At 42.7% G+C, this 17910-nt stretch overlaps 1 long non-coding RNA gene across 1 annotated transcript in view; it reads left to right on the forward strand.

Moving 5' to 3' along the window:
• LOC104140890 (uncharacterized) overlaps nucleotides 1–8258 on the forward strand; it is a 29525-nt gene extending 21267 nt beyond the window's left edge. Inside the window, exons 2-4 of the long non-coding RNA XR_693418.2 lie at nucleotides 826–996; nucleotides 6110–6211; nucleotides 6634–8258. This is a non-coding gene — a long non-coding RNA (uncharacterized lncRNA). The remainder of the gene's footprint in view (nucleotides 1–825; nucleotides 997–6109; nucleotides 6212–6633) is intronic.
• Nucleotides 8259–17910: the final 9652 nt, after the last annotated feature.

Genomic DNA, 17910 nt, shown 5'->3' on the forward strand with positions numbered 1-17910 from the left:
GGGCTCAGGCTGTGTTTCATGCCTACCACTTGCTCTCATTCTGAATCATATGCTTCCATCAAGTGACCTGTAAACTCCATTCACCTGGGCAGATAGCTGAATCTGGCACACCTGTCCTTTTCCCATAAGGACACTTTCCTAGCTATTCTGTTATATCTTATAGTTTATCTTCACATGAAAAAGAGTTTTTTTTTTTTTTTTGCAGAGAAAAGTCTACATCTCTGGTTTTATTACTCATTATGGGTACAAATCTTTCTAACCTCATGCTCATTAATATATTTAGATAAAACATTACTAATGTTTATTATTTCAGATTGCTTAAGTGAACACTGGCATTCAGTTGTACATCTCAGCTAGAGGGGCCCATTATCTTTAATTTTCTTTAATTTTTTCCTCTCAGAATGAAAAATTGAAAAATTAAAAAATTGAACAATTAAAAAGAAATCTGGGTTCCATACTCCAGAAATCTGTCATCTAAAGCCTTTCCAAACTGGCAGGAAAAAAACCTACCTTAATTGTAAATCTTCCCACCAAGAAGTTTGTATATTGGGTTTTTTTTGGTAGACTTTAGAAAGGTGGAAACAAAAGTAAGTTTAGAATAGAAACTCAGTAGAACAAGAGCTGGGGGCAAATCCTGAATGTGACATGACTACTGTTGCTCCAGTATGATATTTAACTGGTAGGGTTGAAAAATCTGAAGGAGCCACTGTGTTATTCAATACAATACAAATAACCTTCCAAATTAATATTCTTCCTATTAATTTGTGAAAGCACAATAGCTTCTTAAACATTCTTTATAACATTTAACTCCTCTCTCTTTCTAAGAAATCAGGTAACCAGTCTGGGAAGCCTCCAGAGACCAGTGGAGCCCAGGGAGCAAGCCCTCTGAAGTTCCCCAAGCCAGCTGAACACCACATCCCTAATTAAGCTCTCTGGTGTTAACTTCAGAGCTACTTTTCCCCAAACAGTGCAAGTGAAGAACAGAGTGTACTGGCTGTAATGTATATGTTCTGGCTTTTGTTGGTTTTGCTCTGACCCTTAAAGTTATTTAAATTTCTTTGTGTGTGTGTATGTGTGTTTAATTTAATATAGGTCTGAATCTCTGCTGGAATGCTGGAGCCTAATATTACTGCAGCAACTGTAATGAGAAACACCAGCTCTGTGCACCAATTTGTGGTTGGGGTGAGCTTCTCGGGGGCTGTGAAGGCTGCAGTGCCATCCCTTCCCAGGGGTTGCGCTTGCATGGCTGCCTTACACTGTCAGATGCTTATGTGGGGCTTTTACACCTGAAGTCATGCTATGATCTTAAGGAACCTGATTTACCACTCAGTGTGGCAGTTTTCAAGTCGTTGCTGATCTGTGGTGAGATCTTGCTTCTAATGTCCTTTTAGATTTCTTTATTCAGCTCCTTCCCAGTGAATTGGAGCAAGCTGGCAAGGCTGGATGTGCTCATGTGCCCCAGCTATCAGCATTCAGGAATGTTAATGGCAATAATCATTTATTTGTGAGCCCACAAGAGCCCTGGTTTTAGCATTGCACAATGCCTTCCCATGTATCCAGGAAAGCAGTGGCTCAATTGTATGAATTTTTCATTTATCACTGTTTCAAAATTCAGATCTACTGGGCTTAAAGAAATAAGCAAAACAGATATGATCATGAACATGGCTGTGTGTTCAATGTTTGTGTGATCACTCAGCATTTGTAAATCCTGCACTACTCAGCTATCACCAGGATCTATAGAGTGTGAAAACTTTCCTTCTGTAATACACACTTAAAACAGATCATCACAGACATCTACCAGAATAACTATGTCAGTCAGAGCATAGGGAGGTGCGATGTCTGAGTGTGAGCTCTGACTGACAGTGCTTTGCTGGTCAAAACCCTTAGGGGCAGATGCACTTTTGCCAGCAATTTTATGCTTCTGCCAGAACTGTTTCTTTTATTCAAAATAAGTTTTTGGTTGCCCTTTACCAGCATAGTAATTGCCTCTATTTGGAGCATGCTTTAGTATACTTCTGCCCATACTGGTATTGTATCCCTAATGTCATTTTTCATAAAACTTCTTCCAGTGTTTTCTGTAGACCTGTGCAGTTACAGTAGTGAATGCTCAGAGTGACAGATGAGAGTTGGGCATTCTTATCTAGAAGATCATCTGTATTCATTTTATTACTTATATTTTCTTTTCTGGCCAAGAAACAGGAAGTCTAGCTCAGACAATGAGGGAATAAAATTACCTGGATTCAGAAGAATGGATTGGCTGTATTATTCCATGGCTCTCTATATTGAGCGATCTGAAAGAAACTGAAGATTTGCATGGCATGTCTCCAGAAAGCACTCCAATGAAAGATACCTTAGATGAGCCAAGTCTCTAGAGCAATGTTTCCCTGATACCAGCCTACAGGCCCCAGTAGGCTACAGAGCTAAAGTGCATGATCTAGAGAGTAATATTGTCTTTGTAGTTTTTCAGTTCATTAAATAAAGATTAATGTAAAGAGACCTCCTCAGAGTCAGTATTAGGATCATTCAGATCTTCTGGTATCATCAGAAGCATCACAAAAATGGTTTCAGTTAATATCCCCACTCAGAAGAATGACTGAGTAACCCAAAAATGCCACGTTGGCATCCCATCTTATCTTGCCTATGATGATGCGACAGCAAGCATACAGGCATTTTGCATTATTGGTAAAAATTTCAAAATTGTGCTTTAGGACACATGTGAAGAAAACATAGGGTCTCATTGCTAATGACGAGTCACATTTAAAGGTCATGAATTTTCACTCCTTTGGTCTAATTCATTTTAACCAGCAGTATTCATGCAAAGATCATATGCTTATACAGGAACAGATTGCAAAATCTCATCTGAATGTAATTAAACCTCTTGGCCTTCTTCACAGCATTTCAGTATCTCAGTTGCTGGCCAAATCCAAATAGTACAGAAGAAATGGAAATGCGAAATAAGTTCACTGTAACCAACCTCAATGGCATCAGTTTGATTTGGGAATTGGATAACAGCTGGTTCTTACATTCTTTTGGATCAGCTCACTCACTCCTACCAATGGCTAGCAGTAAATATGACACTATTCCACACAGAGATGCAAGAACAAAATCAGTTTTCTAGGAGAAGAGGAATTTAGTGACATTTCCATCCAAATTCCTAAGGAAAGTATAAAATTGTTGGCCAGGGGCTAGAGGCATGAGAAACTTCTGTCAGAAAAATATACAAAAAGAACTTCTCAGTTCAATCAGAAATCTAAACTCATCTGAAGTTGACAAATCCTTTAGAAAATCTGTGGTGTATTTGGGCAAGCCAGAAAAAAATCAGAACAGATTTCAGGACATGGTAAAAAAGACTTGATTTTAAGGAGCAGTGCAACTATTTTTATAGTTAAATGTTAAATCAGGTTTCTGAGGTAGAAACCCAGCATATTTCTTGAGGTCATTTTTTCTTTAAAACTCATACAGCCTCTGCTTTGTGTATATACTTTTTTTAAACTTTCATGTATTTTCAGGAAGTGATATCATATGAACATGCTGGTAAAATTAGCCTGAGGCTTTTACTCCATTTATATACAACAAAAGAAATCTTTGTCACTAATTACAAACTTATTGGTCCCTTGTAACTGCATAGCCAATGATTACAGTAGAAAAACAATAATTGTATACAGTTATGACTAAATACCAGCACAACCCTCATATTATCAATAATTACTGTAATAAAGCTGGCTTATTGTTTAGCATTAAAAGTTCCCAGTATATACTTGATGCTTATGTTAGCTTGAGCTGTGTTTCAGCTTAATATAATTTCTGGGAATACTGAGATAACCAAAAGTTACTGGCTTTCATATGATACACATATGCCAGAAGGGATGGTCTCTGGTTTTCAGGCCGTCTTATTAGTATTTTTAAAGTTGGCTCCTTCAAAAAGGGCTCACATTTTAATATATTTCAATGCCTGTGCCTATTTTTTCTCCAGAGAACTTTCATAAGATACCAGGCACAGTGTCTCACAATTTTTTTTGAATAGTGCCTTTTTATTACAGAACAGTACCAATGAAATGACTTTGGGATGTATATATACCATATATGAGACAAATAATGTTGGTTAAAAAGTTTAATTGCTTGTTGAACATTCCTTACTGGAATTAAACCTTATTAAACCTTATGCTTAAACCTTATGCTAACATAGCTCTCTTTCTGCAATATTGAGAAATTTTCTGTATTGGATAAACCCTTTTTTTTTTTTATAAAATCAGCCCTACATTGAAACTTTCTCCAAATCTCCAAGGAAATTCTGTATTTATTTGAGGGGAAAGAAGCCAGACAATTTATTTTGCACATACCTTGCTTGGCAGCATTCAGACAGGACTGATGGTGAGCATGGTGGAGTAGAGAGCTTTTCTGGTGAGGCCAGTTCCCACAGGCACTTGCCTGCTGACGCCTTGCCCACGCCACAGAAACCCCTGGCACGAGGACCGCCGTGTGGCAGGCCTGTGGGCTCCCAGCCCCAAAAGTGGAACTCCTGCAGCTCCCACCTGCAGCACCCACTGCATGCTTATACTAGAGAGGACAGGCAGCTTGTATAGATGGAGGTGAGCCTCTAAAGCATTACAGTCGCCCACAATTACCGAGTGCCTGTCAGATCCTGTAAGCAGCCACACTGTCTAATGGCTTGGGCACAAGCCTACTGCTTTGCTTTTACTTAATTTTAATGTGGCCTCTGCCACTGTCTCATTGTATAGCCATGGCATTAAACCCTGTCTCTGTTGGTTGGTTCCTTCACACACAAAGTAGGCATAACATCATGTATCAGTTTAAGAAGGAAGTATATTAAGAAGAAACCCTTCATTTCCCAGTGACACTGAAGAAAGCATGATGGTGAAATTGAGATAATGTTAAATTCATCATGCGTTTTGCTACTTCATTGAAGCCAAGAGTTCACTTTGTGTGTCTCCTCACGTAAGTCACAATGGGGCAATTTGCAGATAGAGACATAGGAGGAAAAATTTCTCCAAGGCTCCTCACTGAAGACACACGGTCTGTTGCAGAGGAAGCTTTCAGTATAAGTATTGTAGTCTCCAGAAGGCTTTTCCTTCCTGACAGAACCATACCAAATGGGGACAAGGAAGATGCATACCTGGAGGCAACCATGTGCATGTTGGGATGGAAGCTGGAATAGACACTATGTTACTATAACATCACTATAACTCTATGGAAAAGTAATTTCTGTACATCTGCAAGAGAACTACATAACTCCCTTTTTCCTTAGAGTCAAAATATAGTACACTTAGTACTACAGTCTGTCTGAAATGAGAAGAGTATGCATCATTTGCTGAAATGTGCCAGTTAGTTCCTCCCTTCTCCCCAGGCTGCCCAGTTTAACAGCATGAATCAATATGCATGCAAACAGCTAGAGGTCTGCCTGACAAAGCTCATTTGAAATACGGTATTCAGGCAGGAATATCATGTCAATCAGAAAGATTCAATGTCACTGTCTAGCTATTCTCATATGCAGTAGGAAGGATAGTGCTTTCTTTTAGGTCCCTTCCAAAATGTTCTTACCCCCGAAAATCCACTGCTGCCTTTTATATTAAAAAACAGAACCAAAAGCAGGAATGAAGAATGAGAAAAGCATGTAAGCGTGTGCTTGGAGTTAATGACACTACTCACATGCTGAAAATTAAATGTATATTTTGTGCTTTCCTGGATCTGGGCCAGAGAACTCAGCTTGTAGGACTAAGTCCCTAATGAGTATACAGTTCACAGCACACTGCAGGGATCTTTTCCCCTCTCCTGTCTAGCAGTTTTAAAGGAAAAGATTGCAGTTTTCTTTCAGTGCACTAGTGTTTTGCCCAGAAGGAAAATGTGATCCTTAGAGAGAGTTTGTGTCATGACTATTGAATTAAGAGTCACATGTGCACAGTTCTGATATGGCAGTACATTAACCTATTCTGTCCTCATAGGCAAACATAGGTAAATGCTATAGCCAATATTTGAAACTGAGCAAAACAGTATCCAGCTCTGCTTGTCATTATTATGCCATTTTTCAATGTATCTGTACTTCTGTTTTGTTGTGTTTGTATAATAAAATAATAATTGCCAATCACAACAGATGGTGCCAGTTCCTATGCTCCTCTCAACCTTTATGGGCTAAGGCAACAAAGGAGGAGAGAATTTGCCTACCATTTCCAGAAACATCACCAGCAATTAATAGGTAAGTGTGGGCATTTCTTATTTGAAATAGAATCCCAGCTGGTTTGGAGGTCCATTGTGGTGGGTAAGGAAAATAAAACTTGCTTTCTTCATTTCATTCTTCTCCACTCAGTAAGTAAAATAAATTGCAGAATTCTCGTTTTTGCTTTAATTGACTTTCCCTGGATTATTATTTCAATGGATTATGGATTACATGAAGGATGAAAGCATGAGAATTTGAGAACTTCTGTTTATGAGAAGAAGCCAGCATCTCTCTTGTCCAACGCTGCTTTGGGTTATTCCTTTGTGCAGTCATTCACACTTACCCCAAACTCTAGTCCCACTGAGCAAAATACATAATGGCAGACCTGGAGATCTAATGCTTTTGTGTACAGGGAGATAATAGCACAGAAGGAAAAGATATGATTTTATTTTACTTTTCAGATCCATCTGTTGACTTCAATTGCCCAGGCTGTTAGCATCAACCAATTCAACCAAATCCTAACCAGGATCAAACAATGGGAAGGATGTGCTGACCAGCTGCACTATTGATGCCAGCCTTCAGTTAAGAGTTCTGGCAGCTCTGCAATGCATGGCAAATACAATGCACAAAAGCGAGATCAATGGCAAAACAGGAAGGGAGGGAAGCATGCCTATGATTTCTAATTTAAGCAAATACAACTGGTCCCCATTGTATACAGCAAACAATCACGTCCACCCCTATTTACAGTGCCTGCATGTGTCTGTGTACGGAAATTGCCTCTGCAAACCCTGGTCCCAGAAGTGGCAGAGCAGCCATGATACAGAACAAAACCCTTAAGACAGTCAAAAACAAAGTACCGCACTTCAAGCTTGACAGGCACCAAGGGCTTCCCTTCCCTTTCTTCATTCAACTCTGGCCCCTTCTTCTCTGCCTCAAAGAAAAATACCTTGGCCTCTTCAACACAATTTCCTTCTGCTGTAATGCTAAGAACTGAGAAGCAACAGTCTAATATAAATCAAAGGTATTTAGTTTACTGACAATTTTTTAAATGAAAAATGCTCCAAGGACAAATCTCTATAATTAACAGGAAGAAGTTGTGGAGGAGATGATGTTCCAGTTTTTCTCTTAGCCTGATCTAGCAGACCGAGAATCAACATAATTAAGAGTAAACAAACCATCTCAGCCTGTAGCTGCACCGCCAGGGCAATACACTTCTCCTGCCATCTGAATACTCTCCATAACTTATTTTCCCTCCTTTCTCTACCCAAATTGCTTGCAAGTGTGCTGGTGTTCATTTTCAAATAAGGCTGTGTATGTTGGTTATCTTGAAGCCAAGTGCTTCAATTCACGCATTTCTTCAGTCTCTTCCTGTGCTACTGCAGCTGAAGCAGGGGCCAGCTTGGGGATGTTGTCCACCTCTGGTGGATGGGGACTCTGTGCAGACCTGGAAATGATATCGCTCCAGCTCTGTGGCTGCCAACTTTGGTGGCGTGTGCTGAGTAAATGTGACCTTGGTTCTGGTCTCTAGCTAAGACATGCAAGTGTTTTATCTTTGGGAACTTGACTTCCCTTCAGAAACCACAAGCCTGCATCTGAGACAGAGGGTGAGACCAAATGCAAAGGGAAAAAATGGTGAAGGAGGGCAGCAGGGAGGAGGTAAGGGTATGTGTACTTAATGCACTGTTTAGATGATGGGTGTGGACGACAGCTGAGTCTGTCAGCTTCTTAGTTTTCCTTCATCTCTGGAGTATCTACTTTTTCTATAGTGGTAGTATAGTTATAGAATGGGTCAAACCTAGCCCTTGGTGATGCTCCTTCAGACTTGTTAGTGACTTGTAGTTGTCCTGTTGTCTACAGTCAATCTGAAAATGCAAGCAATGGTACACATCTCCTTAACCTGTCCTTTAGCAGTGCATGAGCCCCTGGCTGTTAAGTGGCATTGAAAAAGAAGCTTTTGAGAGGTATTTCAAATTTCCCTTAATCTGTTTGTTTTGTTGCCTTTTGATGGCAGGTCAGCTGTTTCCCAAGAGTTGGTGCAATTGTGTGAAGGAGGTACTATGGTGGTGATGCAATTGCTGAGTGGGGAGAGACAGAATGTTTGATTCTCTAATCTTCCCTTTGTATATGGCTTTCACAATGCTTGATTTTCTAATCTTATTTTTTTCTGTCTTTAAATATTTTAAAATCAAAAACAAATAAAGATTAGGAAAGTCAAACAGTCTGAGTCTCCCTCTGTGTTAACATAGTGGATAGTTTCATAATAAAAAAGTTTATTTCTAAATAAGGCAAAGATGAGTTCTTCCCACATGAGTTGGAGCAACAAAAAGAAAAAGCCATCGCTGTTGTTGTCACTGGTATGTACTAGTGAATTTAATCACAGTCTGGCAGGACTTTGAGGCAAAAGACTGTTTCTCAGTCACTGACAGGCGCCACGCAGGCAAGGGTGGGACTGCGGGATGGCGCAGCCCAGCGAAGAGGGGCTCGCTCTGGGGTCTCCCCAGGCGTTAACGAACGCCGGGTGCGCCACGGCCGGCGCCACCACACTGCGGGGTCGCTGCGGCCTGGGGGCGCACCCTCCAACGACCCCGTGATTGACAAGTCCAGACGAAGGCGGAGTGACACCGCAGACCCACACCACAAACATCTCGGCGCTGTGGAGCCATTCCCCGCAGAACGACCCGTTCATGGGCGCATCGTTGCCAACGGAGCAGTGCTGCACTTGACAGAACTGTAATGAAGCAAAATATAGCATTAGGCATTTTACCTCTCAACTTGATGCAAAACCATCAATAAATCTGTTTCACCTCCAACCAAATGTGATTGCCAAAGCAACAGAAAGTAGTTAAGGCAGAGGGCATAAAAAATGAAACAACACTTTTATATAATATGTCCCTATCTATATATGAGTGTGTGTGTATTCTGTATGGATATAATCTTTGCACAAAGAAGTGGGGCAGGAGGGAAGGAAAGTCACTTCTACCTCATGTAGGTGTATAAAACTTGTGTACAAATATACATACATATACGTATATCAAACATATGACCAAATCTCTCAAATTTCCATGAGAATTCATAGTGCTGCAACATGGCCAGCAGGATATAACAGAAGATTGGGTGAGAGCCACAGAAAAATACTGCCCTGATAAATACTAAGTATTGTCACCTGCCTCCTCTTGTAGAGCCAGACTCAGTCTTTTGTATGTAATTGCAGATATATTCATACACTCCCAGTGACAGTTTAGTAGTGGATGGGTAAAAATCAGATAGAAATGATTGCTAAAGTAAAGCTGGCACACTAAAAGAAACAGATGAAATAAGAGGTGTATCTGAGCACCGTGAAATGTGTTGCAGAACATGAGCTTTCTGTGTCATAGGAGTTGCTAACTTGTGTGACTGAGCAGGTAGTTCTTCTAAACAAAGACCACGTGGAAACCAATGCCTTGATGTCTGTTAAAGTCTCCAAAGAGACTGAAACCCTGAAAAGGGGGCAAATTGCCTGAAACATCCCAGAGAAGTGCTAGCTCTGGTGCTTAGTCATTAACTTAAATGTCACAACCATTCACTATTTCACCATTCAGGAAAGCATGCAAAGAAAGCAGAGAGAAAAGCTAACCATTGCTGCACAATACAGCCCAAGCCTTGTTACCACATCTCAACTAGATACAGGTTTGTAGGATTCCAATTTTCCCCCTAGTTCAGGGTTGAATTTGGTGTTTTGCTGCAACCAAAATCACTGTGAACAGTGTGGAGCAGCTCCCTAGCAGAACTGTGTCTGAGAATGGGGGCGCATAGCGACAAATTCAGCGGTATGTTTAACAGTCACTTCATATTATTTTTTCAGACAGTTTCCATAGAAAAGGCAAAAAATATAATAAGACTGCCATATAAGTAGATCTACATGTGTATTTCATCAGGATATAGTCCCAGCATCTCATGTAGTACAGGGAAAAGAAAGGTTAAGAGTGAACTCTTGGCCCAAATAAAGTCAGTGGGAGCTTTGCCATGGCCTGTAGAGGACCAGGGTTTTACCACAGGTATTCAGCCTGGGTCAGTATAACCCATTCTTATTTATGGACTTCATGAACACATTTCTTCTTTAGCGGTTAGAGTGTGATGAAAATATTGACCATCTGAGCTAAAGAAAAGCAAAAGGAAAAAAAAAAGAGGTAGTGATTTGTGTTCATGATAAAAGTGTTTTTCTACAATAACGCAGCATGAAGTCAAGCATTATACAGGTTGCATTTGCCATTTCATATCTCCTGCCAGACAAGTACAATCCTGGGCCAGCAGGATTGTACCCCAGCCCGCAGTACTGTTTCATAGTTATGAAGTCATGACAGCTGTGATTGCCAGTATGGAGAATAAAGTCAGTGGAAAAAGCTTGGATAGCTTCCCACTGTACGCTGGCCAAAAATAAGTTATCTGGAATTAAAACAGAAAAGCTTGCGGGGGGAGAAGAGCAAGGGAACCTGTCAAAGTTTTATGTTGAGACAGACTGAGGCACAGCGACTCCAGGCCAGATCCTGGCCCCATTCCCATCTCTGCGGGACCCTGGAATGGCTGAAAAGGCAGAGGTGTAACCAAGAGCCCAATTTGTCTAAGTGTGTCCTACCTCATGGAAATTGGTACTTCCCATTTCCTGCTTCCATGGAGATTCACAAGTCATTTGAATTAATTTCACTCCCAGCTTAACAATAACTGCACAAACACACCACCTCAGTCCTTGCACCTGAGGAAACATTTTATATGAACTATAAACTCACAATGTCCCATTTGAATATGGGAAGCAGGTGCTAATCAATAATGTGTTGCCAACATTTAAACAAGGGATCTGCACAGAAATAGTCTCCCTGAGCTGTGGCAAACCCTGCTGCTCCATTCCCCTTTGGGTTCAGGGCCATATGCATTTGCTAAGCAGGATCCGATTTCTCCTTTCCTCATCTCTCATCTGTGGAAAAATCTTTTTTCATGTCATTCAAGCAAAGCAACAGTACTTTGCAAATAAATGTTAATAGGAAATGTTTCTGTTTTGTTCATGAAAAATAATGTGAGGGTACCAATACTTCATAACAGTGTAATGTTCAGCACATACGATTTGGTTCTGCATTTTGGTGTGTAAGTACCAGAGAGAAGATTGCCTAGATTTTTCTTTTTCACCTAATAACTGATACTTGATACAGTAAGAGATCTATCATGAGGGTGAGATATGTGCTCTTCAGAATACCTTGGAGGAACCTCACAAAGAGGTCACTTCTGCTAGGGATGATAATGAAATGTCTACAGAAGACCTGATGTATCAGATACAGAGTGATGGAAGCTGGTTACAGACCTCTCATTGGCCATGAAGAACCATGATTCGTCCAAATGGACATAATAATTTGAATTCAATGAGATTAATTGTACATTTACCACTGAGCCTGTACTCAATATAACTTTTTTCCTGGAATTAAATTATTTAGCTTCAAGTTATCTGTGCATTGACAGAGACAAAATATATGAGGCTATTATTATAATATACAGCAATTGCCTGTTATATTTTCCACTTCTCTATCCTCAGAAAATATTGACTCATTGGCTTCAAATCAGCATGCTCCATTAGATTCACTGATTAAAAATCGATTGCACAATTAGACCATTTGTGATACTATCAGTATGAGAAATAAAATAGATGAGATCATTTAAAGATGAAATCACAGTCAAATCCTCTTTCTGATACTGGGACATGAGCTAGTCCGACCTCCTCGGATGAGGGGAACAGGATCTTCCCACTCACTCCGGGAAGTAACAGGAATGGTGAGACGAGACACACAGCAAAAACTTCTGAAAACTGAGGATCAGTCAAAAAAGGAGCAAAAGGCTCTAAATGATCAGAGAATCTGTGACCATCCCATGAAAGTAGTAATATTTTAAAACTATGTGTGAACTTGGCCCTATATTTATAACCTGTATTATAGGATCACTTCTTGTGCTTTATATCTTATTAATGCCAACTGCATCCAATCCTCCCACTGACCTCTGTAGCTAGGTGACAGATGAAATCCTCACAAGGACAGATTTTCCCGTTGATCAAGAAGACTAGGAAGCCACCTAAGACATTGCGGGCTTGTTGTGAACATTGCCGGTGGCTGTTTGCAGCAGCACTTCTGGGAGAAGACTAGTTAATTTATTTTGCAGTTCAACCAAGACACCAATGACCATGTTCAAAGGAAAGGGTGTACTACTTCTGCCTGCTTAAGAAGAAATGGGGAAAAAAGCTTTGGTTCACAGAATCACAGAACGGCCAAGGTTGGAAGGGACCTCTGGAGATCATCTAGTCCAATCTCCCTGCTCAAGCAGGGTCCTCTAGAGCACATTGCCCAGGATCACGTCCAGGCAGGTTTTTGAATATCTCCAGGGAAGGAGACTCCACTACCTCTCTGGGCAACCTGTTCCAGGGCTCAGTCACCCTCACAGGAAAGAAGTTTTGCTCATGTTCAGACAGACCTTCCTGTGTTTCAGTTTGTGCCCGTTGTCTCTTGTCCTGTCGTTAGGCACCACGGAGAAGAGACTGGCCCCATCCTCTTGACACCCTCCCTTCAGATGCTTGTACACATTGATGAGATCCCCCCTCAGTCTTCTCTCCTCCAGGCTGAACAGGCCCAGCTCTCTCAGCCTTTCCTCATAGGAGAAATGCTCCAGTCCCCTCATCATCTTTGTAGCCCTCCGCTGGACTCTCTCCAGTAGTGCCATGTCTCTCTTGTACTGGGGGGCCCAGAACTGGACACAGGACTCCAGGTGAGGCCTCCCCAGGGCTGAGTAGAGGGGCAGGATCACCTCCCTCGACCTGCTGGCAACACTCTGCCTAATGCAGCCCCAGGATCCCATTGGCCTTCTTGGCCACAAGGGCACACTGCTGGCTCATGGTCAACTTGTTGTCCACCAGCACTCCCAGGTCCCTCTCTGCAGAGCTGCTTTCCAGCAGGTCAGCCCCCAGCCTGTACTGGTGCCTGGGGTTGTTCCTGCCTAGGTGCAGGACCCTGCACTTGCCTTTGTTGAACTTCATGAGGTTCCACACAGTCTTCTGGTGTGTCAGCCACTCCTCCCAGTTTAGTATCATCAGTAGACTTGCTGAGAGTGCACTCTGTCCCTTCATCCAGGTCATTGATGAATATATTGAACAAGGCTGGACCCAGGACTGACCCCTGGGGGAAACCGCTAGCTACAGGCCTCCAACTAGACTCTGCACCACTGACCACAACCCTCTGCGCTCTGCCATCCAGCCAGTTCTCAATCCACCTCACCGTCCACTCATCCAGCCCTCACTTCCTGAGCTTGCCTAGGAGGATGTGATGGGAGACAGTGTCAAAAGCCTTGCTGAAGTCCAGGGAGACAACATCCACTGCTCTGCCCTCATCCACCCAGCCAGTCATCCCATCATAGAAGGCTATCTATCAGGTTGGTCAAGCATGATTTCCCTTTGGTGAATCCAGGCTGACTACTCCTGATCACCTTCTTGTCCTCCACATGCTTAGTGAGGACCTCCAGGAGGAGCTGTTCCATCACCTTTCCAGGGATGGAGGTGAGGCTGACAGGCCTGTAGTTCCCTGGCTCCTCCTTCTTGCCCTTTTTGAAGACTGGGGTGACATTGGCTTTCTTCCAGTCCTCAGGCACCTCTCCTGTTCTCCATGACCTTTCAGAGATGATGGGGAGTGACCTAGCAATAACATCCGCCAGCTCCCTCAGCACTCGTGGATGCATCCCATCAGGGCCCATGGATTTGTGGATGTCAAGTTTGGACAAATGATCTCTAATCCGATCCTCCTCGACCAAGGGAGAGTCTTCCTTTCTTCAGACTTTCTGTCTTGTCTCCAGGGTCTGGAATTCCTGAGGGCTGGCCTTAGCAGTGAAGACTGAAGCAAAGAAGGCATCCAGCAACTCTGCCTTCTCTGCATCCTTTGTCACCAGGGCACCCGCCCCATTCAGCAGCGGGCCCACATTTTCCCTAGTCTTCCTTTAGCTACTGATGTATTTGAAGAAGCCCTTCTTGTTGTCCTTGACATCCCTTGCCAGATTTAATTCCAAATGGGCCTTAGCCTTCCTCATCGCATCCCTGCATACTCTGACAATGTCCCTCTATATTCCTCCCAAGTGGCCTGTCCCCTTTTCCACATTCTGTGTACTTCCTTCTTCTGTTGGAGTTTTGCCAGGAGTTCCTTGCTCATCCATGCAGGTCTCCTGCCCCCTTTTCTGGACTTCTTACTCAGAGGGATGCTCGATCATTCTCACAATGCAAAGTGACCATTCACATGGGCCTAATGATGTTATGGCAATGATCTATTTTTCTTGTGTGACTGTGACGCGCCACTAGAGGGGCAGCCGGGATTCTTTCGGATCCCGGGGTTAGCTGCACTGAACTCGAGAGAGCATCACTTGTCCAGTGTGAGAATTTGTTAGAGCTAAGCGGTTATAACGAAGCTAAAGGAATAGCAAAGCCAGAACTGTAACAGGACTGAAACTATATCTACATAGCAGAGCGCTACAGTTCAGTCACGGGTGCCCGGTACAGCGACCGCTCGCGCCCTTTCCTTGAGGGCCACCCCTCCGGGCTAGTTTTCCCCGGCTTCTCCTCACCACGCCGTTGGCATCAGGGGCGTCCCGCTGACGGGCGGGCGCTCGGGTCCGCAGGCCAGCTGACGGTGGGGCCGAGCGCACGCAAACGTATGCGGCTTGCTCCCTTTTATAGCCGGTCAGAACCATGCCAGCCCCCAGCTATGCCAAAGCCGTACGGCTCTAGGCAATAGCAGTGCGCGCATCCCCAGGTGACCTCGTGCTCAGCCCGCAGCACTGCTCCGTTGGCAACGATGCGCCCATGAACGGGTCGTTCTGCGGGGAATGGCTCCACAGCGCCGAGATGTTTGTGGTGTGGGTCTGCGGTGTCACTCCGCCTTCGTCTGGACTTGTCAATCACGGGGTCGTTGGAGGGTGCGCCCCCAGGCCGCAGCGACCCCGCAGTGTGGTGGCGCCGGCCGTGGCGCACCCGGCGTTCGTTAACGCCTGGGGAGACCCCAGAGCGAGCCCCTCTTCGCTGGGCTGCGCCATCCCGGAGTCCCACCTTTGCCTGTGTGGCACCTGTCACCAGGTTGATAGTCTTGCAAAGCCTTTACTTAGCTGCTGCACATGTATTATTCCAAGCTAGCAAGGATTTTTCAAGCCTCTTTGCATCCTCACCAACCGACCTGCTTCCTTCCCATAGACAGTAATGTGTTTTAAAAAATATTATTTGGCCATTATACCCCCAGCATTGGTGTCTGCAGCTACTAGCGATGGACTAGGAGTGCAACCCAAGCAGGCAGATACCTCCCCCTGCACATGGCCTTTGCAGCAGAGACATGAGCACATCTGTTGTTGCTTCCACTGATGACAGCACCCAAGCAAACAAAGTTTGGAGATCCCTAGTTTAAGAGCTGCAAATTGTATCAATGAATCGCACACAGTCCTGCTCCAGAGACGATGAATAAGCTACAAAGGCGAGGTCAACCCTGTGCCCACCTACTTCAAGCCTGGTCTCTTGGTGTCATTTCTTATGGGTAATACTACTTGGGGCTGAGATTTTCATCATTATATATAGCGAGCAGTGTTCCAAGGGAACTCCTTTCCTTCTATTATTTAACGAAAACATGGGAAATATAGGACATAAAAATTAGGATTGGAAGAGACTTCTTGGCTCACTTTAGTCTTGCTCTTGGTTTTGAGCATGTAAGTGTGTGCTGCGTCATTCATTTTTCTTTTGGGAAGCAGCATATGTCTGTGTGAAGGCAGTGATTTATTGTACAGCCTGTTTTTGTCAGGCCCTAGCTTTGCAAGCATTAGCTCAAATAATAATAAAACTATTTAAATAATGTGCAACCATTTACAAAGCAATTATAGTCACCCTGTCTGAGAAAGTAAACAGAGGGAAAGCTAATACAGAACTTTTAAGTTATGGGGCAAAATCACAAATACAATCCAGGGGTCCTAAAGAGTTAAGTTTCCAGCCATAACTACTAGACAAACCTCCCTAGATTTATTCTCATTTAGGTAGCCGTACAAGAGTTAATACATGGTTGACTTTCCTCCCATTCCACTCTATAATGTAGCCCCCCCCCAGATGATTTCCTATAGAAATACATTTCTATGCCATCTCTTCTTGCTCCATAACATGTAATGTTGTGACCTGGATCAGCAAAGACTGCAGAAGAGAGAGACGCTCATTGTCTGAAAAGACAATCCAACAGATGCATTGCATTCACAGAGAAAGAAAAGGGAGTGTATTCTTTTAGCAAACAGCAATGATGTCCCTTTTCTGGCTTTGTCTAGGGAATATTTCCTTGCTTGGGGATTTTTTTGGATTCTTTTTCATATTAGGTAACTGTGCCATTCATTTGTGTTTGCATAGCACAGAGTCATAGAAATTAGATGTGGAAAAATGTCTTTCTATTCTTCCCAATCAGCTGACTATTCCTAACCCATGTTCTCCCTTGTCCATAATCCAGGTCTTATTCCAGCCTTTTACACTCTATACATATTCTGTATTAAGTTAAAAAACAGACATCACCAACCTCCAGTTTATTTCCTTCCCCTAATATATCAGTCAATCACTGGTAGTTAAAGTCTCTCATTACTGCTACTTGGTCTCTTTTACATGCTTTTTTTATTTGTGCAAGCATTTCACAGAAGATAAATCACAAATTAGTAATTGCATGGTACTGATAGCACAGCATACTTCCCTGGATCTTCAGCATGAGAAATGAGATATGCGCCTGTGGGACTGGCCCTGGGCTGCTTGTACTGCCTTGCTAGCTCGGGAGCAGAGCAGCGCTGAACCCAGTGAGCCATTCAAAAGCCTGCCTAAAAAAGTTGCTTATCTATTTGTTTAATATTACTTTACATTTAAAAGCATGAATCTTTAAAGGTATGAAAATTATGAAAGAACTGTGTTTTAATATGGTTTTATATATTTTTAGTTACATTTGGTTATATTTAAAGGCAATGTGGCATGTACATAGTATACTTCTGAACCTTGTGAGTAGTTTACTCAGAAGTTTACGTTTTATTCTGAATAACTCATTGCCAGCATTGCCGGGTTGTTCTGTCAGCTAGCGAAACTGCTCAGAGTGTGCTCACAGCCTGGTTAGTAGCCAGTCCTTGAGGAGGTGAGCTGATGTTCATTTATCCCCTGATCAGTCAGCTGTCTGACAGACCCCCTGTTTCCCAGAACAGGGGAATGGCATATTTGATGTCTCCCAGAGAATCCTTCTGTGCTTCTCTCAACTCACAGAAATGCAGAAAAATCCAGTTTTGCTTGTTCTAAAGAGGAAGAGAAAAATAATTCCTTCCACATGTAGTTTCCCCCAAAAAAGCCCAATTAGAATTTGCAGCACCAGTGAAAGAGTTCGGTGTGTAACACAGAGACTTAATTAGGAGAAAATGAAATGTCAGACTATATTAAAGATGGCTATGAATGAAAGGAAAATAATTCAAGTATGTTTTCTACAAGGCGTTTTAACACAGATTTTAAATCAGAAGAATGAATCTTCTGGTTTGACTAGAATTACATTCATATTACAAGTATCCAGCAGTAACTACAAAGGTTCAACAGGCCAAGCTAAGCACTTGCTAGCGTTAGACATTTAAAATGGATGAAAGTTTGGAAGGAACTTCCTTGAAGAAAGACAACTTAAAAAAAGCCTACCACTGTGGTATATGATCCTCAAGCGTAC

This window comes from Struthio camelus, chromosome W, assembly GCF_040807025.1.
Source record: "Struthio camelus isolate bStrCam1 chromosome W, bStrCam1.hap1, whole genome shotgun sequence".
In the NCBI taxonomy this organism is placed as follows: Eukaryota; Metazoa; Chordata; class Aves; order Struthioniformes; family Struthionidae; genus Struthio; species Struthio camelus.